This window comes from Pseudophryne corroboree, chromosome 4, assembly GCF_028390025.1.
Source record: "Pseudophryne corroboree isolate aPseCor3 chromosome 4, aPseCor3.hap2, whole genome shotgun sequence".
NCBI classification, from domain to species: domain Eukaryota; kingdom Metazoa; phylum Chordata; class Amphibia; order Anura; family Myobatrachidae; genus Pseudophryne; species Pseudophryne corroboree.
Window position 1 is genome coordinate 562335168 of NC_086447.1, and position 24859 is coordinate 562360026.

Here is a 24859-nt window from a genome sequence, read left to right on the forward strand (position 1 = left end):
CTCTGTGCGCTACCAGCTAAGGCCAGACGCGTATGATGATCGCTGGCCGTTGTACGTCCACGGTTGACCGGACCCCTTTACCTACCCCCCCCCGCATTAGCAGGAACGGCCACGCTCAGGGCGCTGCTCTCGGAAGCTGAGCTGTGCAGCAGCATTATGCAGCCTGTATGGCCACAGCAGCACAGTGCGTAGCTACCTTCCTGGCTGCTGGACCCAAGCCGCTCCTCCTCCTCTGCAGACAACGCTGTGGACCTGTGGCTGTGGGAACCTGAGCCACAGCTGCAGGAGAAATCATGCTGGTACTGTAAGTGTTGTGAGCCTCTGGGGCACTATTAATTTAATCATCAACATACTAAAAGGGGGGTTATCTTTGTTCACAGTAGAGGGTGACATTGAGGAGGAAAACACAGCTCCCAGCACACACTGTATTTTGGTTGGACCCATCATTTTAAGGGGATCAGTACGAGATCCCGGAGGTCAGGAGACTGACGACGGGAGCCCAACAGCCAGAATCCCGGCGAGCGCAGCGTGTCCCCTCGCGGGCGCGCTGCGCACGCCACGCTTCGGACCCGGTGGCGACCTTAGGTCGCCACAGGGTTCTATTCCCCTCTGGGTGGTGGCGTGGACCACCACCCAAGAGGGGGAATCAGCCGGCGGTCGGGAATCCAACAACCTGTATTTCAGCTGGTGTTGGGATTCCGGCATCAGTATCCTGACCGCAGGGATCCCGACAGGCGGTAAAGTGACTGCCTCCCATTTGAAGGATCACTAGCTATTACAGTGTTTTTTTCTTTGCTCCCCTCAGACACTCTCTTTATCCCTCTACATCCCCCATACATCTCTCTCCCTGTCTTGCTTAATCTCCCCCACCTCTCACAATCTCTCCCCCACATCTTTCACTCTCCCTCACACATCTTTTCTCCACCATGTCTCTCTCTTTTCCACTTCTCTTCCCATTGTCTATCTCTCCGGGTGGTATGCACTAATGGGAAAATGTGGTAAAACCCCTGTTTTCTGGGTTTTTACTGCATTTCCATATGTTCTAAGCCCAGGCTTCAGTGCGGAGGCTAATGCTAGCTATTGTTGGCCTATGGGCTTCTGTCCACATCGATACTGAGAGGAATCCAATTGTGTGTGTTTGTGTATGTGTATATATATATATATATATATATATATATATATTGTCATTTGTATATATAGCTGTATATACATATATAAACACACGCCCCCTTTGGGCGGAGCATGACACGCCCCCTCATTCTGCCCGAACCTATAATCTACCTGAAACTAGTTTTGAGAAGTAGGCAAGTATGGTTTGAATACACCCCACCCAAATCTAACTCTCTGCAAATGTTATATCTGCCACACCTGCAGTGTACATGGGCCCTCATTCCGAGTTGGTCGGTCGCAAGGCGAATTTAGCAGAGTTGCTCACGCTAAGCCGCCGCCTACTGGGAGTGAATCTTAGCTTCTTAAAATTGCGACCGATGTATTCGCAATATTGCTATTACAAACTACTTCGCAGTTTCAGAGTAGCTCCAGACTTACTCTGCCTGTGCGATCAGTTCAGTGCTTGTCGTTCCTGGTTGACGTCACAAACACACCCAGCGTTCGCCCAGGCACTCCCACCGTTTCTCCAGCCACTCCTGCGTTTTTTCCGGAAACGGTAGCGTTTTCAGCCACACGCCCCTAAAACGCCGTGTTTCCGCCCAGTAACACCCATTTCCTGTCAATCACATTACGATCGCCGGAGCGAAGAAAAAGCCGTGAGTAAAAATACTTTCTTCATAGTAAAGTTACTTGGCGCAGTCGCAGTGCGAACTTTGCGCATGCGTACTAAGCGGATTTTCACTGCGATGCGATGAAAAAGAACGAGCGAACAACTCGGAATGAGGGCCCTGGTTTTGCCGAACTGCTATCAAATTTGCTGCTGCGATCAACTCCGAATTACCCCCATAGAGCTGCTCAGTAGACATATAAGTTGCTATGACCGTGGCATGCACATGCAAGGTGCTCCTGCACCAACAATATGACCCAACTGCAGCACTTCTATGGAGAGGGCTCCGGCAGTGGTGTTAAATAACACAGGAGTAATTTCACTGCTGAGGGATTTTGGATTCCTTTTCAGCAAACTATACTTACACACAGGGATGAACTGGGACCTCTTTTTGTCCCTGGCATCCGTGTGTGCGCGCATGTGGAAGGGGACGCGTGTGACGCAAAATCGGCGTGCGGACACTGCAAATGGCACACAACCATATTGCTTAGCAACGGGGCACTACGGGCGGCGGCGGCAGCAGGGGACAAACCAGAGAGCCAGAAGACCCTGCTCTCTGTTGAGTGGACCGGCCCATCGGCCCTTCTGACATGTGCCAGAAGTGCCAGATCGGCAGTCCGGCCCTGCTTACACAAGTGGGCGCAGTAAGCTAATCGGGTCCAGTAATGTGGTAGTGATGGGCTTTATCTAAACTGCTGTCCTGGCAAAATAACTCTAATAAATTAAATAGTCCTGAAAAGATATTATTACTGTGATATGCGGCAACAAGCTATGATACTTTCTGGGCTATGGGGATAATTCCAAGTTGATCGCAGCAGGGAATTTTTTAGCAGTTGGGCAAAACCATGTGCACTTGCGGGGAGGGGCAGATATAACATTTGCAGAGAGAGTTAGATTTGGGTGGGTTATTTTGTTTCTGTGCAGGGTAAATACTGGCTGCTTTATTTTTACACTGCAATTTAGATTGCAGATTGAACTCACCACACCCAAATCTATCTCTCTCTGCACATGTTATATCTGCCTCCCCTGCAGTGCACATGGTTTTGCCCAACTGCTAAAAAATTTCCTGCTGCGATCAACTCAGAATTACCCCCTATATCATTAACCCGGCGTCAGTACGGTAGGAAATTGTTACATCGGCAGTCAGGTGGGTCAAAATTACCCTGAAATATTTAACCCCACATTTGTTATTTTTTTCAAAGATTTGTAAATCCATCTGTATATTTTAGTTAAAAGACTCATAAAAAAGTAATTTATGTGAAATAAAAGACCTTAGACATCATCTTAGGAACTTTGGGGCAGATGTATTAACCTGGAGAAGGCATAAGGAAGTGATAAACCAGTGATATGTGCAAGGTGATAAACGCACCAGCCAATCATCTCCCATATGTAAATTAACAGTTAGGATCTGATTGACTGGTGCCTTTATCACGTTGCACATATCACTGGTTTATCACTTCCTTATGCCTTCTCCAGGTTAATACATCTGCCCCATTATTTTACTATTATGAAAAACTATGAAAATAATTAACAAAAATAGACATCCTTAGTCTCACTGTTATTAAACTAGATATAAGTAAACTTTTTGACATAAATTTTACGTTTTGGTGTAAGTGAATACGAGATCTTTGGGAAATAAATGCAAAGTCTTCTGCTAATCACTTTATTGCAGCATATCAGCACACTTGTAAAAAAAAAAAAGGCTCCAGCAATCTATTTCTGATGTAGCAGATTTTGCTTGTGGCCGTACTCCTGGCACCTGTGTAATTATATTTTCCAGCCGGGTACGTACATTCTGTCGAAAAGGTTGCTTTTGCCACTCAGTCCCGTCTTTGCCAACATATTGTGATGTTCATGCCTGGATTTCTGAAGTCTGGCGGGTGTTTGTGCTTGAAGAATCTTGCTGAGGATGACTAGATACTGAGGAACTTATTTGATGCTGTAGTGCGCTCAGAGGTATATTATCATCATCGCTGTCAGAAGCCTCCTGCTCTGTGTCACTCTGCTGGCTGCGTATACTAATGTGATCTTCATTTACCTCACTTTCTGTCGAATGGTCACTTTGTGCTGAATCAGATTCCTCTAAAATATATAAAATACGTTGCCATTCACGTTCCTCACGAACCATTTTGAAGAAAAATCTAAAAATAAAAAATAAAATAACCAATAAACACTACACTAATTTGGCTCGATCTTGTAACATCGACTGTAAGGTTGGGTCATATTTACCTTTTTGACGTTTGCGCACATCTATCTCCCTGTGCAATCACACGTCAACTAAGCTGTGGTGAAAAACAAGAAATGAGGGGTCTTAACTCCAGCTACTGAAAAGTTTGGCAACGTTGCATTACATTACAAAAAAATACACACAAGTGAAAACTGCCGGGGTCATAATGACCCAACCTGACTGACGCCGGGTTAATAGAGCCCAGGCATAATGATCTATAGATTGAAAGTCTACAAGCAGGGCCCTCTTACCTCCAATGGTGGGTACACACCACTGACGTGCGGTGGGGTGAGGCAGGTGAGGCAGAGCCTTTCCTGTCATACTTACATTTGTACCAGACTTTTGATTGTATAAAGTATATGAAAAATACAAAGAATATGTTTGAAATATCTTCTTTGCATTATTCTAATCATTTTTATAGCCAAAACTCTGGAGTAAAAAGTCTATGGCAGGTGAGGCAGTGCCTCCCCTGTGTATCTATTCAAAACTCGCCAAATTTCCAAGAGTTTATACTGCTGCACCTGTGTATAATGCCCAGATGTACGCTTTGGCTCATATATTGCATGTAAATCTGGCTCTGGTGCTAGTCAGTGCCTCCTCAGCCTTTTAGCTCACCGCACGTCCCTGGTACACACTATGCGATGTGCTCTATGAGCGGTGGCGCCTAGTGTTTCCCCCTCCCGGGCCGGGTGGTCGGAGGCAGTGCATACACACTGAGCGATATAACGACCATCCAAATTGAGCTGCATGCACGACCGACAGCAAGGGTCGTTAATGACCCGCGGGGCCACGCATCGCTCGTCGGCAGTGGCATACACACTTGCAGAGAAAGTAAACAACGCCACGCAGGAAGGGTGAAAATGAACAACGTCATTTACTTTCTTGGCAAGTGTGTATGCACCTTTAGTCTGTCTGTTATTATCCGGTATTGTATTATTACTGTTTTATTTCTGGTGCTGTATTGGAAAATATACATTTGTAAATTACATATTTCTTTAAAACTTTAAAACACCTGTTCTAGCATACCAGAGTGGACTGGGACAGGGCTTGGGTAGGGATGGCCATCCATGTGTTCACCATCGAAACTGTGAGTGACCATCGATGGTCACCAACTATGCTATGGGAGACCATCAATGGTTTCAGTCATCGATGGTCATCCCTGTTATTCAGTGAATGACCCATGGGCCCGTCATAGCCCGGGGATGGGGTTTGTGGGTGTCAGGGGCGGGGGTATGCTCGGAGTCATGACACATTGCAAAAAAATAAATAAATAAATAAAATATTTGTTTATGCTGTGCCATCGATAGAGGGAAACCATCTGGTTCTCTCCCATCAATGACAAAAGTATTCGACATCAGCAATAAACCATTGATGATTGGGAATCATTGGTGGTCGATGACCATCCCTAGGCTTGGGCAGTTAAGAAGCGGGACCTATTCTGGCCATGTTTTGTATATATAAATGCTTGGAAATATGGTTTCAGTATGTGACAGCGGGATCAGTATGATACAGCCGGGATACGGGCGGTGAGCGCAGTGTGTCCCGTCACGGCTCACTTTGCTCACCACGCTTCGGGCCCGGTTGGCAACCTTTGGTCACCACAGGGTTATATTCCCCCTCGGTGGTGGTGTGGACCACCACTCGAGTGGGGATTTCAGCCGGTGGTCGCGGTATTTCACGGGGTGTTGGGATTGCACACATCATACCTTTCTATATTATACTATGACAGTTTTGAAACATTAGCATTTTTTTTTTTTACTAATAATCACTGTTATTTATAGCCAGAGAGTGATGGCACAGTATAAAAAAAGGGGTGTTTGTTAAGAACTGCGCTATTCCGTTCCACTGTCTTGCAAACTAGTGGCTGCTATGAACTGTTGGTGGGTGCATTACACAGACCCACTACAGGAGGGCACGTACAAATGGTGTATGGTTCAGCGCACACCAAGTTTGCATTTGTAAATGAATGTCAGATATATTCTGACTTAAATACCTTTTGAAATATATATATATATATATATATATACATAACAGGGTAATTATTACAGGACTGTGCTTTAAAAATGGTAGGAGAGCTCCTGACCTATCACATTGCTGTTTAAACCCTGCATCTATATACTGCTTTCTATGAATACAGACTGGACATCAGCACTTTCACATATCAGTGCAACCCATTGAGACTTTGCTATAACTGAGGGGAATTGATTTCCCAGTGGGGTAAACCGCGAAACAAGTGTACCCACAGGGTTTGTTTTTATGTTTTATGTTTGTTTTGTCTTATATGTTATATGTGTAGAGATAATACTATTAACTGAGCCCTTTTTAAACTGTCACAAATTATTCTTTTTATAAATAAATCACTTTTTAGACGTTCAAATCCATGTGTCATCTTATGTATATATATATATATATATATATATATATATTTCAAAAGGTATTTAAGTGATGGCACAGTGTAGTTTATTGTAATGATTTTCTTGTGACACTATCACGTTGCATAATTCACTAGCAGAATATCTGTTTAACACACACTTCACAGGGTCTGGCTTCCACAGTCATTGCATTCACAAGGTGTCAGGATAGAGTGTCTGGTTTCACCTGAAAGGCATACTCTGACTCAGAGTGAGACACACCAAGTGGGTGTATGCAAATGAAGGGGCGATCAGAATACGAAATAAGGATAAATGGTCATATATTTTACTAACTCACATTAGATTTTATTGGAATGTGCGACACCAGCGTACACCAATGGCACATCCGACCAAACCGAACCCCCTAGTACAGTATGTCTTCTAGGATGCAATGTCTCCATTCTGTGAAGTTTTCTTCCAAATCCATCCAGTGGAAGCTCCAGAACAGGCTCCCTGGGTCAAAGTTGTGCCCGGTGCATTTTGCTGTGAGGTCCAACTGGGACCCTAACCCTTCCTCCTTAAACCTGGGCAGGATCTAACTGGTTTCATCCCAATACATGCAGGGGTGTTCAAATGCATAACTGGACAGATAGACAGACAAATAAACAAACAGACCAATTAATTTTATGTACAATAATTAGATCACGTTTTTCAGGGACTGTCCTGCTGTTCCTGCTGTGGGCTGCAGGTGGGGAGGGGGAGTTGGGGGACACAGAACATAGAGATGGGGAGGGGACAGGCAGCACAATGCAGAACATATCAGACAGAGTGGAGGGCAGGATGGGGCAAAGTGGGTTGTCGGAGACTGAAGTGACCCAGCATATGCTGGGTCCAATAACCTAGTATATTTCTATGTATAACATATACACCCTCAACATCACTAAACACACCCCTGCAGCATTGGTTACACATCTATCTATCTATCTATCTATCTATCTATCTATCTATCTATCTATCTATCTACATATGCAGCACACGCAGTGAGTTACTGACATTGGGGCTGATGTATCAAAAATGCGAAAAGTTTCTACATTTTTTTCCCTCACTTATCGTGTCCTTTTCGTGACTTTTTTCAAAGTATGTATAATTTTTTAATCGAAAATGTGATTGCAATAAAAGCCCAAAAATGCGATAAAATTGCGATCTACTTTTCAGTGGTTTTATCGCATTTTGAAAAAATTGAATGAAGTGCACATGCTCTGTTTCAGAGCTGGAGAAAAGGATAGCCATTTTACTAGGGGACACTATAAGAAAACAACGAATGGGGAGGGAACTTTCAATAAGACAATTCTATTGGTTATTCAAATGACTGCTAAGAGCATCATGTTGCTAAGAGGAAATTCTTCTGGCCTTTAGTGTCTGCTGTTTACTTCCAACAAAATTCTCACAAAAATAAATAAATAAGAATTTACTTACCGATAATTCTATTTCTCATAGTCCGTAGTGGATGCTGGGGACTCCGAAAGGACCATGGGGAATAGCCAAAGTAAAAGCTTTAGGACTAGCTGGTGTGCACTGGCTCCTCCCCCTATGACCCTCCTCCAAGCCTCAGTTAGGATACTGTGCCCGGACGAGCGTACACAATAAGGAAGGATTTTGAATCCCGGGTAAGACTCATACCAGCCACACCAATCACACCGTACAACTTGTGATCTGAACCCAGTTAACAGCATGATAACAGAAGGAGCCTCTGAAAAGATGGCTCACAACAACAATAACCCGATTTTTGTAACAATAACTATGTACAAGTAATGCAGACAATCCGCACTTGGGATGGGCGCCCAGCATCCACTACGGACTATGAGAAATAGAATTATCGGTAAGTAAATTCTTATTTTCTCTAACGTCCTAGTGGATGCTGGGGACTCCGAAAGGACCATGGGGATTATACCAAAGCTCCCAAACGGGTGGGAGAGCGCGGATGACTCTGCAGCACCGAATGAGAGAACTCCAGGTCCTCCTCAGCCAGGGTATCAAATTTGTAGAATTTAGCAAACGTGTTTGCCCCTGACCAAGTAGCTGCTCGGCAAAGTTGTAAAGCCGAGACCCCTCGGGCAGCCGCCCAAGATGAGCCCACTTTCCGTGTGGAATGGGCTTTTACAGATTTTGGCTGTGGCAGGCCTGCCACAGAATGTGCAAGCTGAATTGTACTACAAATCCAACGAGCAACCGTCTGCTTAGAAGCAGGAGCACCCAGCTTGTTGGGTGCATACAGGATAAACAGCGAATCAGATTTCCTGACTCCAGCCGTCCTGAAAACATATATTTTCAGGGTACCAAAGAAAAAAGAAGAAAGAAGCATTTTCTTGGACGCACTCTACCACTAATTATTTGTTTAAAATATCTATTCTTTATTGGATATACGTTAAAATTCTTAAGGAATTGGTGAAATATTAAAATATAGTGTGAATAAGAAAAACAGAATGTGATAATAAAAAACTACTCGTTTCCGAATGGTGATCCCTCAAAGTATTATTTCAATAAAGGCTATATTGCTTATAACATAGTATCCGTGTCTTTTATTAGTGTTGTCCTATAAACAGCTTTTTAGTAAATATAACAGGCTACCAGTATTGTTGTTTGTCCTTTAGCAACAGTTTAAAGTATGCTCTCATACAATGTAGCTACTATTGCTGTTCTTGTAAATTGTAGCTTGTAAACATTGCTGACTCTCATACAATGTAGCTACTAGTGCTATTTCTTATAAACTGTAGCTTACAAGCATTGCTGGCTCTATTATAAGGATGTGTCTCTGTTAATCTTTCATGCAGGGGAGATATTTCCTCCACTAATTGCCCTTAATAACCACAATTACTTGCAATTATATTCTTATATGCTGCAGTTATTAATTAGCTAGATTTTGTTGTATATTATCCAGTTGTCTGTGATTAACACGTCATCCTTTCTATATTAATCAAGGGATATCTTTCCCAACTTGTCTAGTGTATTGTCTTATAAGCTATTTAATAAATTAGCCTGTATATATCAACCATTATACTCCCATCCCATCTGAGTGATTGTATGTATTTTTAGCAACCGTGCATACCACTGTTATTTCATTATAATCTCTCTGTGTCAGTAGTATTTTCTATTCGTTTATTATTCTGATAGTACTGATTAATACTGGAGAGTAATTAGATTAAATGTATTATGATCACAGCCCTGTATGACCTTGTAGGCTGTGATCATATGAGATGCAGGTATGCACTAGAAACCGGCCGCCCGATTAACAGAGATACATCCTTATAATAGAGCCAGCAATGCTTGTAAGCTACAGTTTATAAGAAATAGCACTAGTAGCTACATTGTATGAGAGTCAGCAATGTTTACAAGCTACAATTTACAAGAACAGCAATAGTAGCTACATTGTATGAGAGCATATATTTTCAGGGCCCTGACTACGTCCAGCAACTTGGAATCCTCCAAGTCCCTAGTAGCCGCAGGCACCACAATAGGCTGGTTTAAGTGAAATGCTGAAACCACCTTAGGGAGAAATTGAGGACGAGTCCTCAATTCTGCCCTGTCCGTATGAAAAATTAGGTAATGGCTTTTATAGAATAAAGCTGCCAATTCTGAGACACGCCTGGCTGAAGCCAGGGCTAACAGCATTACCACTTTCCATGTGAGATATTTTAAGTCCACAGTGGTGAGTGGTTCAAACCAATGTGATTTTAGGAATCCCAAAACTACATTGAGATCCCAAGGTGCCACTGGAGGCACAAAAGGAGGCTGTATATGCAGTACTCCCTTGACAAACGTCTGAACTTCAGGAACAGAAGCCAGTTCTTTTTGGAAGAATATTGACAGGGCCGAAATTTGAACCTTAATGGACCCTAATTTGAGGCCCATAGACAGTCCTGTTTGCAGGAAATGCAGGAAACGACCCAGTTGAAATTCCTCTGTAGGGGCCTTCCTGGCCTCGCACCACGCAACATATTTACGCCAAATACGGTGATAATGTTGTATGGTTACATCCTTCCTGGCTTTGATCAGGGTAGGGATGACTTCATCCGGAATGCCTTTTTCCTTCAGGATCCGGCGTTCAACCGCCATGCCGTCAAACGCAGCCGCGGTAAGTCTTGGAACAGACATGGTCCATGCTGGAGCAGGTCCCTTCTTAGAGGTAGAGGCCACGGGTCTTCCGTGAGCATCTCTTGAATTTCCGGGTACCAAGTCCCTCTTGGCCAATCCGGAGCCACGAGTACAGTCTTTACTCCTCTCCTTCTTATGATTCTCAGTACTTTTGGTATGAGAGGAAGAGGAGGGAACACATACACTGACTGGTACACCCACGGTGTTACCAGAGCGTCCACAGCTATTGCCTGAGGGTCCCTTGACCTGGCGCAATATCTGTCCAGTTTTTTGTTGAGGCGGGACGCCATCATGTCCACCTTTGGTTTTTCCCAACAGTTCACAATCATGTGGAAGACTTCGGGGGGAAGTACCCACTCCCCCGGGTGAAGATCGTGTCTGCTGAGGAAGTCTGCTTCCCAGTTGTCCACTCCCGGAATGAACACTGCTGACAGTGATATCACATGATTCTCCGCCCAGCGAAGAATCCTTGCCACTTCCATCATTGCCCTCCTGCTTCTTGTGCCGCCCTGTCTGTTTACGTGGGCGACTGCCGTGATGTTGTCCGACTGGATCAACACCGGCTGACCCTGAAGCAGAGGTCTTGCCTGACTTAGGGCATTGTAAATGGCCCTTAGTTCCAGGATATTTATGTGAAGTGACGTTTCCATGCTTGACCACAAGCCCTGGAAATTTCTTCCCTGTGTGACTGCTCCCCAGCCTCTCAGGCTGGCATCCGTGGTCACCAGGACCCAATCCTGAATGCCGAATCTGCGGCCCTCTAGGAGATGAGCACTCTGTAACCACCACAGGAGAGACACCCTTGTCCTTGGAGACAGGGTTATCCGCTGATGCATTTGAAGATGCGATCCGGACCATTTGTCCAGCAGATCCCACTGAAAAGTTCTTGCGTGGAATCTGCCGAATGGAATCGCTTCGTAAGAAGCCACCATCTTTCCCAGGACCCTTGTGCATTGATGTACTGACACTTGGCCTGGTCTTAGGAGGTTCCTGACTAGGTCGGATAACTCCTTGGCTTTCTCCTCCGGGAGAAACACCTTTTTCTGTACTGTGTCCAGAATCATCCCTAGGAACAGCAGACGTGTCGTCGGAGTCAGCTGCGATTTTGGAATATTTAGAATCCATCCGTGCTGTCGTAGTACTACTTGAGATAGTGCTACTCCGACCTCTAACTGTTCTCTGGACCTTGCCCTTATCAGGAGATCGTCCAAGTAAGGGATAATTAAGACGCCTTTTCTTCGAAGAAGAATCATCATTTCGGCCATTACCTTGGTAAAGACCCGGGGTGCCGTGGACAATCCAAACGGCAGCATCTGAAACTGATAGTGACAGTTCTGTACCACAAACCTGAGGTACCCTTGGTGAGAAGGGCAAATTGGGACATGGAGGTAAGCATCCTTGATGTCCAGAGACACCATATAGTCCCCTTCTTCCAGGTTCGCTATCACTGCTCTGAGTGACTCCATCTTGAACTTGAACCTTTTTATGTAAGTGTTCAAGGATTTCAGATTTAAAATGGGTCTCACCGAGCCGTCCGGCTTCGGTACCACAAACAGCGTGGAATAATACCCCTTTCCCTGTTGTAGGAGGGGTACCTTGATTATCACCTGCTGGGAATACAGCTTGTGAATGGCTTCCAATACCGCCTCCCTGTCGGGGGGAGACGTTGGTAAAGCAGACTTCAGGAACCGGCGAGGGGGAGACGTCTCGAATTCCAATTTGTACCCCTGAGATACTACCTGCAGGATCCAGGGGTCCACTTGCGAGTGAGCCCACTGCGCGCTGAAATTCTTGAGACGGGCCCCCACCGTGCCTGAGTCCGCTTGTAAGGCCCCAGCGTCATGCTGAGGACTTGGCAGAAGCGGGGGAGGGCTTCTGTTCGTGGGAAGAGGCTGTTTGCTGCAGTCTTTTTCCCCTTTCTCTGCCCCGGGGCAGATATGAGTGGCCTTTTGCCCGCTTGCCCTTATGGGGACGAAAGGACTGAGCCTGAAAAGACGGTATCTTTTTCTGCTGCGAGGTGACTTGGGGTAAAAAGGTGGATTTTCCAGCCGTTGCCGTGGCCACCAGGTCCGATAGACCGACCCCAAATAACTCCTCCCCTTTATACGGCAATACTTCCATATGCCGTTTGGAATCCGCATCCCCTGACCACTGTCGCGTCCATAATCCTCTTCTGGCAGAAATGGACATCGCACTTACTCTTGATGCCAGAGTGCAAATATCCCTCTGTGCATCTCGCATATATAGAAATGCATCCTTTAAATGCTCTATAGTCAATAATATATTGTCCCTGTCCAGGGTATCAATATTTTCAGTCAGGGAATCCGACCAAGCCACCCCAGCACTGCACATCCAGGCTGAGGCGATTGCTGGTCGCAGTATAATACCAGTATGTGTGTATATACTTTTAAGGATATTTTCCAGCTTCCTATCAGCTGGTTCCTTGAGGGCGGCCGTATCAGGAGACGGTAACGCCACTTGTTTTGATAAGCGTGTGAGCGCCTTATCTACGCTAGGGGGTGTTTCCCAACGCGCCCTTACCTCTGGCGGGAAAGGGTATAATGCCAATAATTTTTTAGAAATTAGCAGTTTTTTATCGGGGGAAACCCACGCTTCATCACACACCTCATTTAATTCATCTGATTCAGGAAAAACTACGGGTAGTTTTTTCACACCCCACATAATACCCTTTTTTGTGGTACTTGTAGTATCAGAAATGTTCAAAACCTCCTTCATTGCCGTGATCATGTAACGTGTGGCCCTACTGGAAAATACGTTTGTTTCCTCACCGTCGACACTGGAGTCAGTGTCCGTGTCAGTGTCTGTATCGACCTGAGGTAACGGGCGTTTTATAGCCCCTAACGGTGTTTGAGACGCCTGTACAGGTATTAACTGAATTGACGGCTGTCTCATGTCGTCAACAGTCTTTTGTAAAGTGCCGACACTATCACGTAATTCTTTCCATAAGACCATCCAGTAAGGTGTCGACTCCCTAGGGGGTGACATCACTAACACAGGCAATTGCTCCGCCTCCACACCATTTTCCTCCTCATACATGTCGACACAGCGTACCGACACACAGCACACACACAGGGAATGCTCTGACAGAGGACAGGACCCCACTAGCCCTTTGGGGAGACAGAGGGAGAGTTTGCCAGCACACACCAGAGCGCTATATATATACAGGGATAACCTTATATAAGTGTTTTTCCCTAATATAGCTGCTGTATATATTAATATGCCAATTTAGTGCCCCCCCTCTCTTGTTTTACCCTGTTTCTGTAGTGCAGGACTGCAGGGGAGAGTCAGGGAGCCTTCCTCCAACGGAGCTGAGAGGAAAAAAATAAGAATTTACTTACCGATAATTCTATTTCTCGGAGTCCGTAGTGGATGCTGGGGTTCCTGAAAGGACCATGGGGAATAGCGGCTCCGCAGGAGACAGGGCACAAAAAGTAAAGCTTTTCCAGATCAGGTGGTGTGCACTGGCTCCTCCCCCTATGACCCTCCTCCAGACTCCAGTTAGGTACTGTGCCCGGACGAGCGTACACAATAAGGGAGGATTTTGAATCCCGGGTAAGACTCATACCAGCCACACCAATCACACCGTACAACTTGTGATCTAAACCCAGTTAACAGTATGATAACAGAGGAGCCTCTGAAAGATGGCTCCCAAAACAATAACCCGAATTAGTTAACAATAACTATGTACAAGTATTGCAGATAATCCGCACTTGGGATGGGCGCCCAGCATCCACTACGGACTCCGAGAAATAGAATTATCGGTAAGTAAATTCTTATTTTCTCTGTCGTCCTAGTGGATGCTGGGGTTCCTGAAAGGACCATGGGGATTATACCAAAGCTCCCAAACGGGCGGGAGAGTGCGGATGACTCTGCAGCACCGAATGAGAGAACTCCAGGTCCTCCTTTGCCAGGGTATCAAATTTGTAGAATTTTACAAACGTGTTCTCCCCTGACCACGTAGCTGCTCGGCAGAGTTGTAATGCCGAGACCCCTCGGGCAGCCGCCCAAGATGAGCCCACCTTCCTTGTGGAATGGGCCTTAACAGATTTAGGCTGTGGCAGGCCTGCCACAGAATGTGCAAGTTGAATTGTGTTACAAATCCAACGAGCAATCGACTGCTTAGAAGCAGGCGCACCCAACTTGTTGGGTGCATACAGTATAAACAGCGAGTCAGATTTTCTGACTCCAGCCGTCCTTGAAATGTATATTTTTAAAGCTCTGACAACGTCCAACAACTTGGAGTCCTCAAGTCGCTTGTAGCCGCAGGCACTACAATAGGCTGGTTCAGGTGAAACGCTGATACCACCTTAGGGAGAAAATGCGGACGCGTCCGCAGCTCTGCCCTATCCGAATGGAAAATTAAATAAGGGCTTTTATAAGATAAAGCCGCCAGTTCAGATACTCTCCTGGCAGACGCCAGGGCCAGTAACATAGTCACTTTCCATGTGAGATATTTCAAATCCACATCTTTTAGTGGTTCAAACCAATGGGATTTGAGGAAATCTAAAACTACATTTAGATCCCACGGTGCCACCGGAGGCACCACAGGAGGCTGTATATGCAGTACTCCTTTGACAAAAGTCTGGACCTCAGGAACTGAGGCCAATTCTTTTTGGAAGAATATTGACAGGGCCGAAATTTGAACCTTAATAGATCCCAATTTGAGACCCATAGACAATCCTGATTGCAGGAAATGTAGGAAACGACCCAGTTGAAATTCCTCCGTCGGAGCACTCCGATCCTCGCACCACGCAACATATTTCCGCCAAATGCGGTGATAATGCTTCGCGGTGACTTCCTTTCTTGCCTTAATCAAGGTAGGAATGACTTCTTCTGGAATGCCTTTTCCTTTTAGGATCTGGCGTTCAACCGCCATGCCGTCAAACGCAGCCGCGGTAAGTCTTGGAATAGACACGGTCCCTGCTGAAGCAGGTCCTGTCTTAGAGGTAGAGGCCACGGATCGTCCGTGACCATCTCTTGAAGTTCCGGGTACCAAGACCTTCTTGGCCAATCCGGAGCCACTAGTATCGTTCTTACTCCGCTTTGCCTTATGATTCTCAATACCTTTGGTATGAGAGGCAGAGGAGGAAACACATACACCGACTGGTACACCCAAGGTGTTACCAGCGCGTCCACAGCTATTGCCTGCGGATCTCTTGACCTGGCGCAATACCTGTCCAGTTTTTTGTTGAGGCGAGACGCCATCATGTCCACCATTGGTCTTTCCCAACGGTTTATTAGCATGTGGAAAACTTCTGGATGAAGTCCCCACTCTCCCGGGTGAAGATCGTGTCTGCTGAGGAAGTCTGCTTCCCAGTTGTCCACTCCCGGGATGAACACTGCTGACAGTGCTATCACGTGATTCTCCGCCCAGCGAAGGATCCTGGCAGCTTCTGCCATTGCACTCCTGCTTCTTGTGCCGCCCTGTCTGTTTACATGGGCGACTGCCGTGATGTTGTCCGACTGGATCAACACCGGTCTTCCTTGAAGCAGAGGTTCCGCCTGGCTTAGAGCATTGTAGATTGCTCTTAGTTCCAGAATGTTTATGTGAAGAGACTTTTCCAGGCTCGACCACACTCCCTGGAAGTTTCTTCCTTGTGTGACTGCTCCCCAGCCTCTCAGGCTGGCGTCCGTGGTCACCAGGATCCAATCCTGTATGCCGAATCTGCGGCCCTCCAATAGATGAGCCCTCTGCAACCACCACAGAAGAGATACCCTTGTCCTTGGAGACAGGGTTATCCGCAGGTGCATCTGAAGATGCGACCCTGACCATTTGTCGGGAAGAAAAACCTTTTTCTGAACCGTGTCCAGAATCATCCCTAGGAACAGCAGACGAGTTGTCGGCATTAATTGGGATTTTGGAATATTCAGAATCCATCCGTGCTGCTTTAGCACCTCTTGAGATATTGCTAATCCCATCTCTAGCTGTTCTCTGGACCTTGCCCTTATTAGGAGATCGTCCAAGTATGGGATAATTAATACGCCTTTTCTTCGAAGAAGAATCATCATCTCGGCCATTACCTTTGTAAAGACCCGAGGTGCCGTGGACAAACCAAACGGCAGCGTCTGAAACTGATAGTGACAGTTTTGTACAACGAACCTGAGGTACCCCTGGTGTGAGGGGTAAATTGGAACGTGGAGATACGCATCCTTGATGTCCAAGGATACCATAAAGTCCCCTTCTTCCAGGTTCGCTATCACTGCTCTGAGTGACTCCATCTTGAACTTGAACTTCTTTATGTACAGGTTCAAGGACTTCAGATTTAGAATAGGCCTTACCGAGCCATCCGGCTTCGGTACCACAAATAGAGTGGAATAATACCCCTTCCCTTGTTGTAGAAGAGGTACCTTGACCTTGTTGTAGAAGAGGTACCTGCTGAGCGTACAGCTTGTGAATGGCTTCCAAAACCGTCTCCCTTTCGGAAGGGGACGTTGATAAAGCAGACTTCAGGAAACGGCGAGGTGGATCTGTCTCTAATTCCAACCTGTACCCCTGAGATATTATCTGCAGGATCCAGGGATCTACCTGCGAGTGAGCCCACTGCGCGCTGTAATTTTTGAGACGACCTCCCACCGTCCCCGAGTCCGCTTGAGAAGCCCCAGCGTCATGCTGAGGCTTTTGTAGAAGCCGGGGAGGGCTTCTGTTCCTGGGAAGGAGCTGCCTGTTGCTGTTTCTTCCCTCGACCTCTGCCTCGTGGCAGATATGAATAGCCCTTTGCTCTCTTATTTTTAAAGGAACGAAAGGGCTGCGGTTGAAAAGTCGGTGCCTTTTTCTGTTGGGGAGTGACTTGAGGTAGAAAGGTGGATTTCCCGGCTGTAGCCGTGGCCACCAAATCTGATAGACCGACTCCAAATAACTCCTCCCCTTTATACGGCAAAACTTCCATATGCCGTTTTGAATCCGCATCGCCTGTCCACTGTCGCGTCCATAAAGCTCTTCTGGCCGAAATGGACATAGCACTTACCCGTGATGCCAGTGTGCAGATATCCCTCTGTGCATCACGCATATAAAGAAATGCATCCTTTATTTGTTCTAACGACAGTAAAATATTGTCCCTGTCCAGGGTATCAATATTTTCAATCAGGGACTCTGACCAAACTACCCCAGCACTGCACATCCAGGCAGACGCTATAGCTGGTCGTAGTATAACACCTGCATGTGTGTATATACTTTTTTGGATATTTTCCATCCTCCTATCTGATGGATCTTTAAGTGCGGCCGTCTCAGGAGAAGGTAACGCCACTTGTTTTGATAAGCGTGTTAGCGCCTTGTCCACCCTAGGAGGTGTTTCCCAGCGCTCCCTAACCTCTGGCGGGAAAGGGTATAATGCCAATAATTTCTTTGAAATTATCAGCTTTTTATCAGGGGCAACCCAAGCTTCATCACACACGTCATTTAATTCTTCTGATTCAGGAAAAACTATAGGTAGTTTTTTCACACCCCACATAATACCCTGTTTAGTGGTACCTGTAGTATCAGCTAAATGTAACGCCTCCTTCATTGCCAAAATCATATAACGTGTGGCCCTACTGGAAAATACGGTTGATTGGTCACCGTCACCACTGGAATCAGTGCCTGTGTCTGGGTCTGTGTCGACCGACTGAGGCAAAGGGCGTTTTACAGCCCCTGACGGTGTTTGAGGCGCCTGGACAGGCACTAATTGATTGTCCGGCCGCCTCATGTCGTCAAACGACTGCTTAAGCGAGTTGACGCTATCCCGTAATTCCACAAATAAAGGCATCCATTCTGGTGTCGACCCCCTAGGAGGTGACATCCCCATATTTGGCAATTGCTCCGCCTCCACACCAATATCGTCCTCATACATGTCGACACACACGTACCGACACACAGCAGACACACAGGGAATGCTCTAAACGAAGACAGGACCCACTAGCCCTTTGGGGAGACAGAGGGAGAGTCTGCCAGCACACACCAAAAAGCGCTATATATGACAGGGATAGCCTTATAATAAGTGCTCCCTTATAGCTGCTTTATATATATCAAGATATTACCATTAAATTTGCCCCCCCTCTCTGTTTTACCCTGTTTCTGTAGTGCAGTGCAGGGGAGAGACCTGGGAGCCGTCCTGACCAGCGGAGCTGTGAGAGGAAATGGCGCCGTGTGCTGAGGAGATAGGCCCCGCCCCTTTTTCGGCGGGCTCGTCTCCCGCTATTTTGTGAATACAGGCAGGGGTTAAATATCTCCATATAGCCTCTGGGGGCTATATGTGAGGTATTTTTAGCCTTTTAATAGGTTTTCATTTGCCTCCCAGGGCGCCCCCCCCCCCAGCGCCCTGCACCCTCAGTGACTGCGTGTGAAGTGTGCTGAGAGGAAAATGGCGCACAGCTGCAGTGCTGTGCGCTACCTTTAGAAGACTGCAGGAGTCTTCAGCCGCCGATTCTGGACCTCTTCTTACTTCAGCATCTGCAAGGGGGCCGGCGGCGCGGCTCCGGTGACCATCCAGGCTGTACCTGTGATCGTCCCTCTGGAGCTGATGTCCAGTAGCCAAGAAGCCAATCCATCCTGCACGCAGGTGAGTTCACTTCTTCTCCCCTCTGTCCCTCGTTGCAGTGATTCTGTTGCCAGCAGGAATCACTGTAAAATAAAAAACCTAAGCTAAACTTTCTCTAAGCAGCTCTTTATGAGAGCCACCTAGAATTGCACCCTTCTCGGCCGGGCACAAAAATCTAACAGGAGTCTGGAGGAGGGTCATAGGGGGAGGAGCCAGTGCACACCACCTGATCTGGAAAAGCTTTACTTTTTGTGCCCTGTCTCCTGCGGAGCCGCTATTCCCCATGGTCCTTTCAGGAACCCCAGCATCCACTAGGACGATAGAGAAATGGTGCTTGTGTGCTGAGGAGATAGGCTCCGCCCCTTTTTCGGCGGCCTTTCTCCCGCTTTTTTGTGGAAAACTGGCAGGGGTTAAATACATCCATATAGCCCAGGAGCTATATGTGATGTATTTTTAGCCATTTAAGGTATTTTCATTGCGTCCCAGGGCGCCCCCCCCCAGCGCCCTGCACCCTCAGTGACCGGAGTGTGAAGTGTGCTGAGAGCAATGGCGCACAGCTGCGGTGCTGTGCGCTACCTTATTGAAGACAGGACGTCTTCTGCCGCCGATTTTCCGGACCTCTTCACTCTTCTGGCTCTGTAAGGGGGCCGGCGGCGCGGCTCCGGGACCCATCCATGGCTGGGCCTGTGATCGTCCCTCTGGAGCTAATGTCCAGTAGCCTAAGAAACCCAATCCACTCTGCACGCAGGTGAGTTCGCTTCTCTCCCCTTAGTCCCTCGATGCAGTGAGCCTGTTGCCAGCAGGTCTCACTGAAAATAAAAAAGCTATTTAAACTTTTACTCTAAGCAGCTCAGGAGAGCCACCTAGATTGCACCCTTCTCGTTCGGGCACAAAATCTTAACTGAGGCTTGGAGGAGGGTCATAGGGGGAGGAGCCAGTGCACACCAGCTAGTCCTAAAGCTTTTACTTTGTGCCCAGTCTCCTGCGGAGCCGCTATTCCCCATGGTCCTTTCGGAGTCCCCAGCATCCACTAGGACGTTAGAGAAAAAACAGTGCCGGTGATGTCGGCGCGGGACTCTGGAGGGGTGAATATTAAAAAAATGGGTGCAGTGTGTGCGGTGTGGGCCACCTCTGGAATCTGGGGCCCATGTGCACCGCACACACTGCACCCATTATAGAAACGCCAGTGATATATACAGTGCTAAAAGTGGGCCGGTATGGCATACTCGCACTTCGAGCACTGATTTCCCCCACCCCCCTGCCGCTCCTGATTGGCTACCGGTTCGCAGCAGATTTCAAATGGCGGCTGTCAGACTCAGAGGGACTTCACCGCCACTGCCCATGATCTCCTCACCGCCACTGCCCATGATCTCCTCACCGCGCTGCCCATGATCTCCTTCGCCGCCACTCACCACCGCCAACTACACCTCTGCACAGCCCCCTCTGCACCTCCGCTGCTCATCTTATTAGTTAATGTTCCCCTGCTTCCCTATGTCACTCTCTGTCCCTGTTGTCACTGCTGTCACTCTCTCTCCCTGTTTCTGAATTGTGGTTCATACTGTGTGGCATATTGTGAATTTTGGCTCAGTCCATGTGGCATAATGTGAAATTTGGCTCATACTGTGTGGCATATAGGGAATTTTGGCTCATTCTGTGGGATTTTTGGCTCATTCTGTGTGGCATAGTGTGAATTTTGGCTCATTCCGTATGTGATAATGTGTAAGAGGCACCAGTACTAGATAGCGTAAGGGGTCCTACTATTGTGGTACATAATGTGTATATGGTGTGGTACACTACACTTATGGACATGCCCCTTTTTCAGTGACCATGCCTCCTTTTGAGTGGCCATGCCCCCTTTTTCCATAATTACAACCTTCACTTTTCCATACCCCCACTACAAAATTTCCACTTCGGCCACTGTGTGTGTGTGAGTATATATATATATATATATCTATCGCGTGTGGCCCGGCACTCTCAGCATAATAGGATTACTCCGTCTTTTGCCTTCCGTTATTAGGAGAGTATAGCAACTCCCCAAATATACCAGTCTTGAACGGCGGCACTCAGAACAAAAGAGACATGACACTGCAAGTTGTTGCCAACGTTTCAAAGCAGACAGCTTTTTCGTCAGGGCATATATATATATAAATACGTGTTACCGGCACTCCACATTGTAGCTGACTTGTTACTTTGCTGGTTGCCCTCACAGGATAAGATAGAAACAGTTGGTAGGTGCGGCACTCCAGTCGGGAGAAATTCACATACAATCAAATGGATTTGCAACGTTTCAATGCCTTTAATATGGCATTTTCATCAGGCTTAATACAGACATAACACAGACTCTTACCTTATATCCCCACACCCATCAGTGAATGGCGCCATTCCGGTAGCGGGACCACGCACCTGGCCCGGCGGCTCCAAGCGATGATGTGATCGCGTCAAGCGCGCAACACGGCGCACCAGATGACACATCGCCCTGTTGTCATAGAAACTGTGAAACAGATACAAATAAACGACACTGTGTAATTACATGACGTACACAAACTGAATAACCACCATAGACACTCTAATCTAACCTAAACATGAAATAAGGATCTACTATCTACTTGGGGCAACATATTACTACTGTATATAACTCAACTAGCGAGTAATATCCTAATACAGTGGCTGTATACAGCATCTATACTTAAACATTGAATGCCACATTGGGTTGCATCGATTCACTACTGCAAGGTAGAAATACATATATGATCTTGTATATATATATGTGTATTATAAGTCGAGTCAACAGACCTTAAACATCTACATGCTTGTAACGGGGCTCCTGGAAAAATCTATAGATAGTAGCCCAGCCCCTAACAAATATATAGACACATGTAGAGACTCACTAACCTAAGATACATGTACAACAATAGCTGGACATATAACTACAATTACAGGAAATTGTTAAGGCCCAAGTGCTCATTCAGACCCCTAGGTGTTAGTGTACCCATACGGTGGATCCACCGGGATTCCATTTGCAGAAGTTTCAGACCTCTATTACCCCCCCCCCCCCCGCCCCGTATATTGGGGGGTACGTGGTCTATCATCCTATATCGGATTGATGTCAAATTATGCCTAGCTGCTATAAAGTGTCTTGCCACAGGTTGTTCGCTATTACCTGTAGACAGTGCTTTCCTAATGGCAGATCTATGTGCAGTCATCCTTTCCTTAAAACTGCGTTCAGTTTTCCCGATATAGGATTTCCCACATGGGCAAATGATTTGATATACCGTGAATTTCGTGTTACACGTAAGTTGATAACGAATGTTGTATTTTTTTACCAGATAACGGATGATTAAATGTACTGCCTGCCAACATGAATTGGCAAGTAGTACACGTGCAACGTATACAACCCAATTTCTGCCGTCCCTCACTAGGCGCATCACGTCCCTGTATCCTAGAGATATCAGCTTTAACCAGTATATCCCGGAGGCTTCTACCCCTGGTATGGCAAGGCATAATTCTGGTGGTAGCAAGTGGCAGCTCAGGGTCTGATTGTATAATGGGCCATAATTTTTTTACTTTTTTGGTGATATTAGGGCTAGCTTGGTTGTATCGATTTACCCAAGGTAATATACTCTGTGACTCCCGATCTTTCACATTAACATGCTCCGGGTATTGTAATACTTTTTCCTTAGCTTCCAATAGTGTATTAAGTTGATACCCCCTGCTAAGGAATTTATCAATCAAGGCATTGATCTGTTGTTCTGCTAGCTTTGTATCGGATGTAATACGTTTAATCCGCAACATTTGTGAATAAGGTAAACCTCTAACAAGCGCTCTAGGATGGGCACTATTATAGTGCAACAAGTTATTCCTATCGGTGTCCTTAGTGTATAAGCTTGTTTGGATAATACCCTCACATATACTAATGGATACATCCAAAAAATTCACACACTCGTCAGAGATATTGTGTGTGAATTTCACTGGACCATCACATAAGTTGTGGTTTTCCAGTAGGTTAATTAATTCCTGCTTCTGCCCCTGCCAGACTATCAGCAGGTCATCTATGAAACGCGTATAAAATACGATATGACTAGCAACCTGTGGACATGAGAAAAATACATCCTGCTCGATATTAAACATGAACATATTGGCGTACGATGGGGCCACACTCGACCCCATCGCACAGCCAATACGCTGCAAGTAAAACTTGTTATCATAGATGAAAAAATTACAAGTGAGTATAAGTCGGAGTAAATCCATCACAAGGTCCAAGTCCGGTCCCATATAGTTCACATTATCCTTCAAGAACCTGTATGTAAATTGTAACCCCATCTCATGCGGGATTACAGTATATAAGCTTTTAACGTCAATACTGCATAACAATATTTCTCCCTGTAGTTTAGGTAATTCCCTCAATTTTAGGAGTAGTGATGGAGTATCCAATAGGTATCGGGAATGCGCCCTAATAGCCGGCTGGAACAACGAGTCTAAATATATAGATGTATTCTGCAATAATGATCCTCTTGCGGCTATTATGGGACGCCCCGGTGGTTTTTGCATGGATTTATGAATTTTTGGGGTTGTATATAGGAGCGGTACCACAGGGAATTCAGGAATAAGGATTGTAACTAGGTCCTGTGTAATCTGTCCTTTGTCTAAGGCTTCTTTCAAAATCATCTGTAAGTCATTTTTGATCTTCATCGTTGGGTCCCCAGGTAGTCGTTGATATGTATTGCGATCTTCAAGTTGTGCTTCAATTTCAGCCTTGTAATCTTGTAGGTCCTGTACTACCAGGGCACCCCCATTATCAGCTGGACGAAAAACCAATTGTTGATTTTGGGATAAATTCTTAAGTGCTAGATGCTCCTGTTTACTTAGAATATACCTCATAGGGGATAGGGTATTCACTGTCGTCTGCACCTCAACTTCCATAAGTCGCATGAACGTCTTAATACTCGCATTAAAGGATTGCGGGTCAAACGTAGAACGTGGTAGTATCTTGCGTAATTGAGGTGGAATACCTGAGGGAGCTTTATCAGCGATGTTAGTATTTTTAGCAAAGAATTATTTTAGTTTTAATTGTCGATGGAGAGCTTGTTGTTCTACAAGCCATTGGAATTGACCGAATGGGACAGATGGCACAAAAGATAACCCTCGTGCTAGCACATCATTCTCGGCTTTGCTGAGGGCATAAGATGATAGATTCACCACTAAGTTCGTTTTGCTACTGGTGGCTTTTTTCCACGTCCCCTTCCTTTTTGTTTGACCTCCCCGCCTCGTGTATTTCCTCTGCCTTTTCCCTCTATTGCCCTTGTTGTCACCCCTAAAGGGCGTGTGGCCCCAGAATTGCCACTAGTATCCTCAATTTCACTCAAAGATAATACCCTTTCAGTAGATGAGTCGGTATCCTGCGAGAATCTAGGTCTGTTCCTACGAAAGAATGGTTTCCTTTGCTCGCCTCTTCCTTTATTGCTAGTCCATTGGTACACTGCATTAAATTCATAGTCAGCATCCACTTTGTTTCTCTTCTCCTTCTTGAACTTCACAAGTTCACGTTTGTATGTTTGGAGTTGACCATTCAATTTATCATACCAATTGGTATTAGTGTCCTTCTTAAGACTCTCCTTATGCATGGCCTCAAAAGATGCGATCTTGTCCTTCAACATATTAACTTCTTTCGTTGAATGTTCAATGATTAACAGCATGAGGTCAAATGAGCATTTATTTATTCTTTAAATTCTTTATTTATACGTGGTTAAACATAATAGGAAAACATTACATGGACACATGGGACAAGTGGCCATCAGAACCAACGTCCAGCAAAAACCAC

At 46.0% G+C, this 24859-nt stretch overlaps 1 long non-coding RNA gene across 1 annotated transcript; it reads right to left on the reverse strand.

Annotated features, from left to right (window-relative positions):
- Positions 1–3466: 3466 nt before the first annotated feature.
- Positions 3467–21530, reverse strand: LOC134911606 (uncharacterized). Its single transcript, XR_010176707.1, has 4 exons — positions 21389–21530; positions 6714–6996; positions 4007–4059; positions 3467–3918 (listed from the first exon to the last, which is right to left on the reverse strand). It is a non-coding gene; the product is annotated as an uncharacterized LOC134911606 (long non-coding RNA).
- Between the last annotated feature and the right edge of the window lie 3329 nt (positions 21531–24859).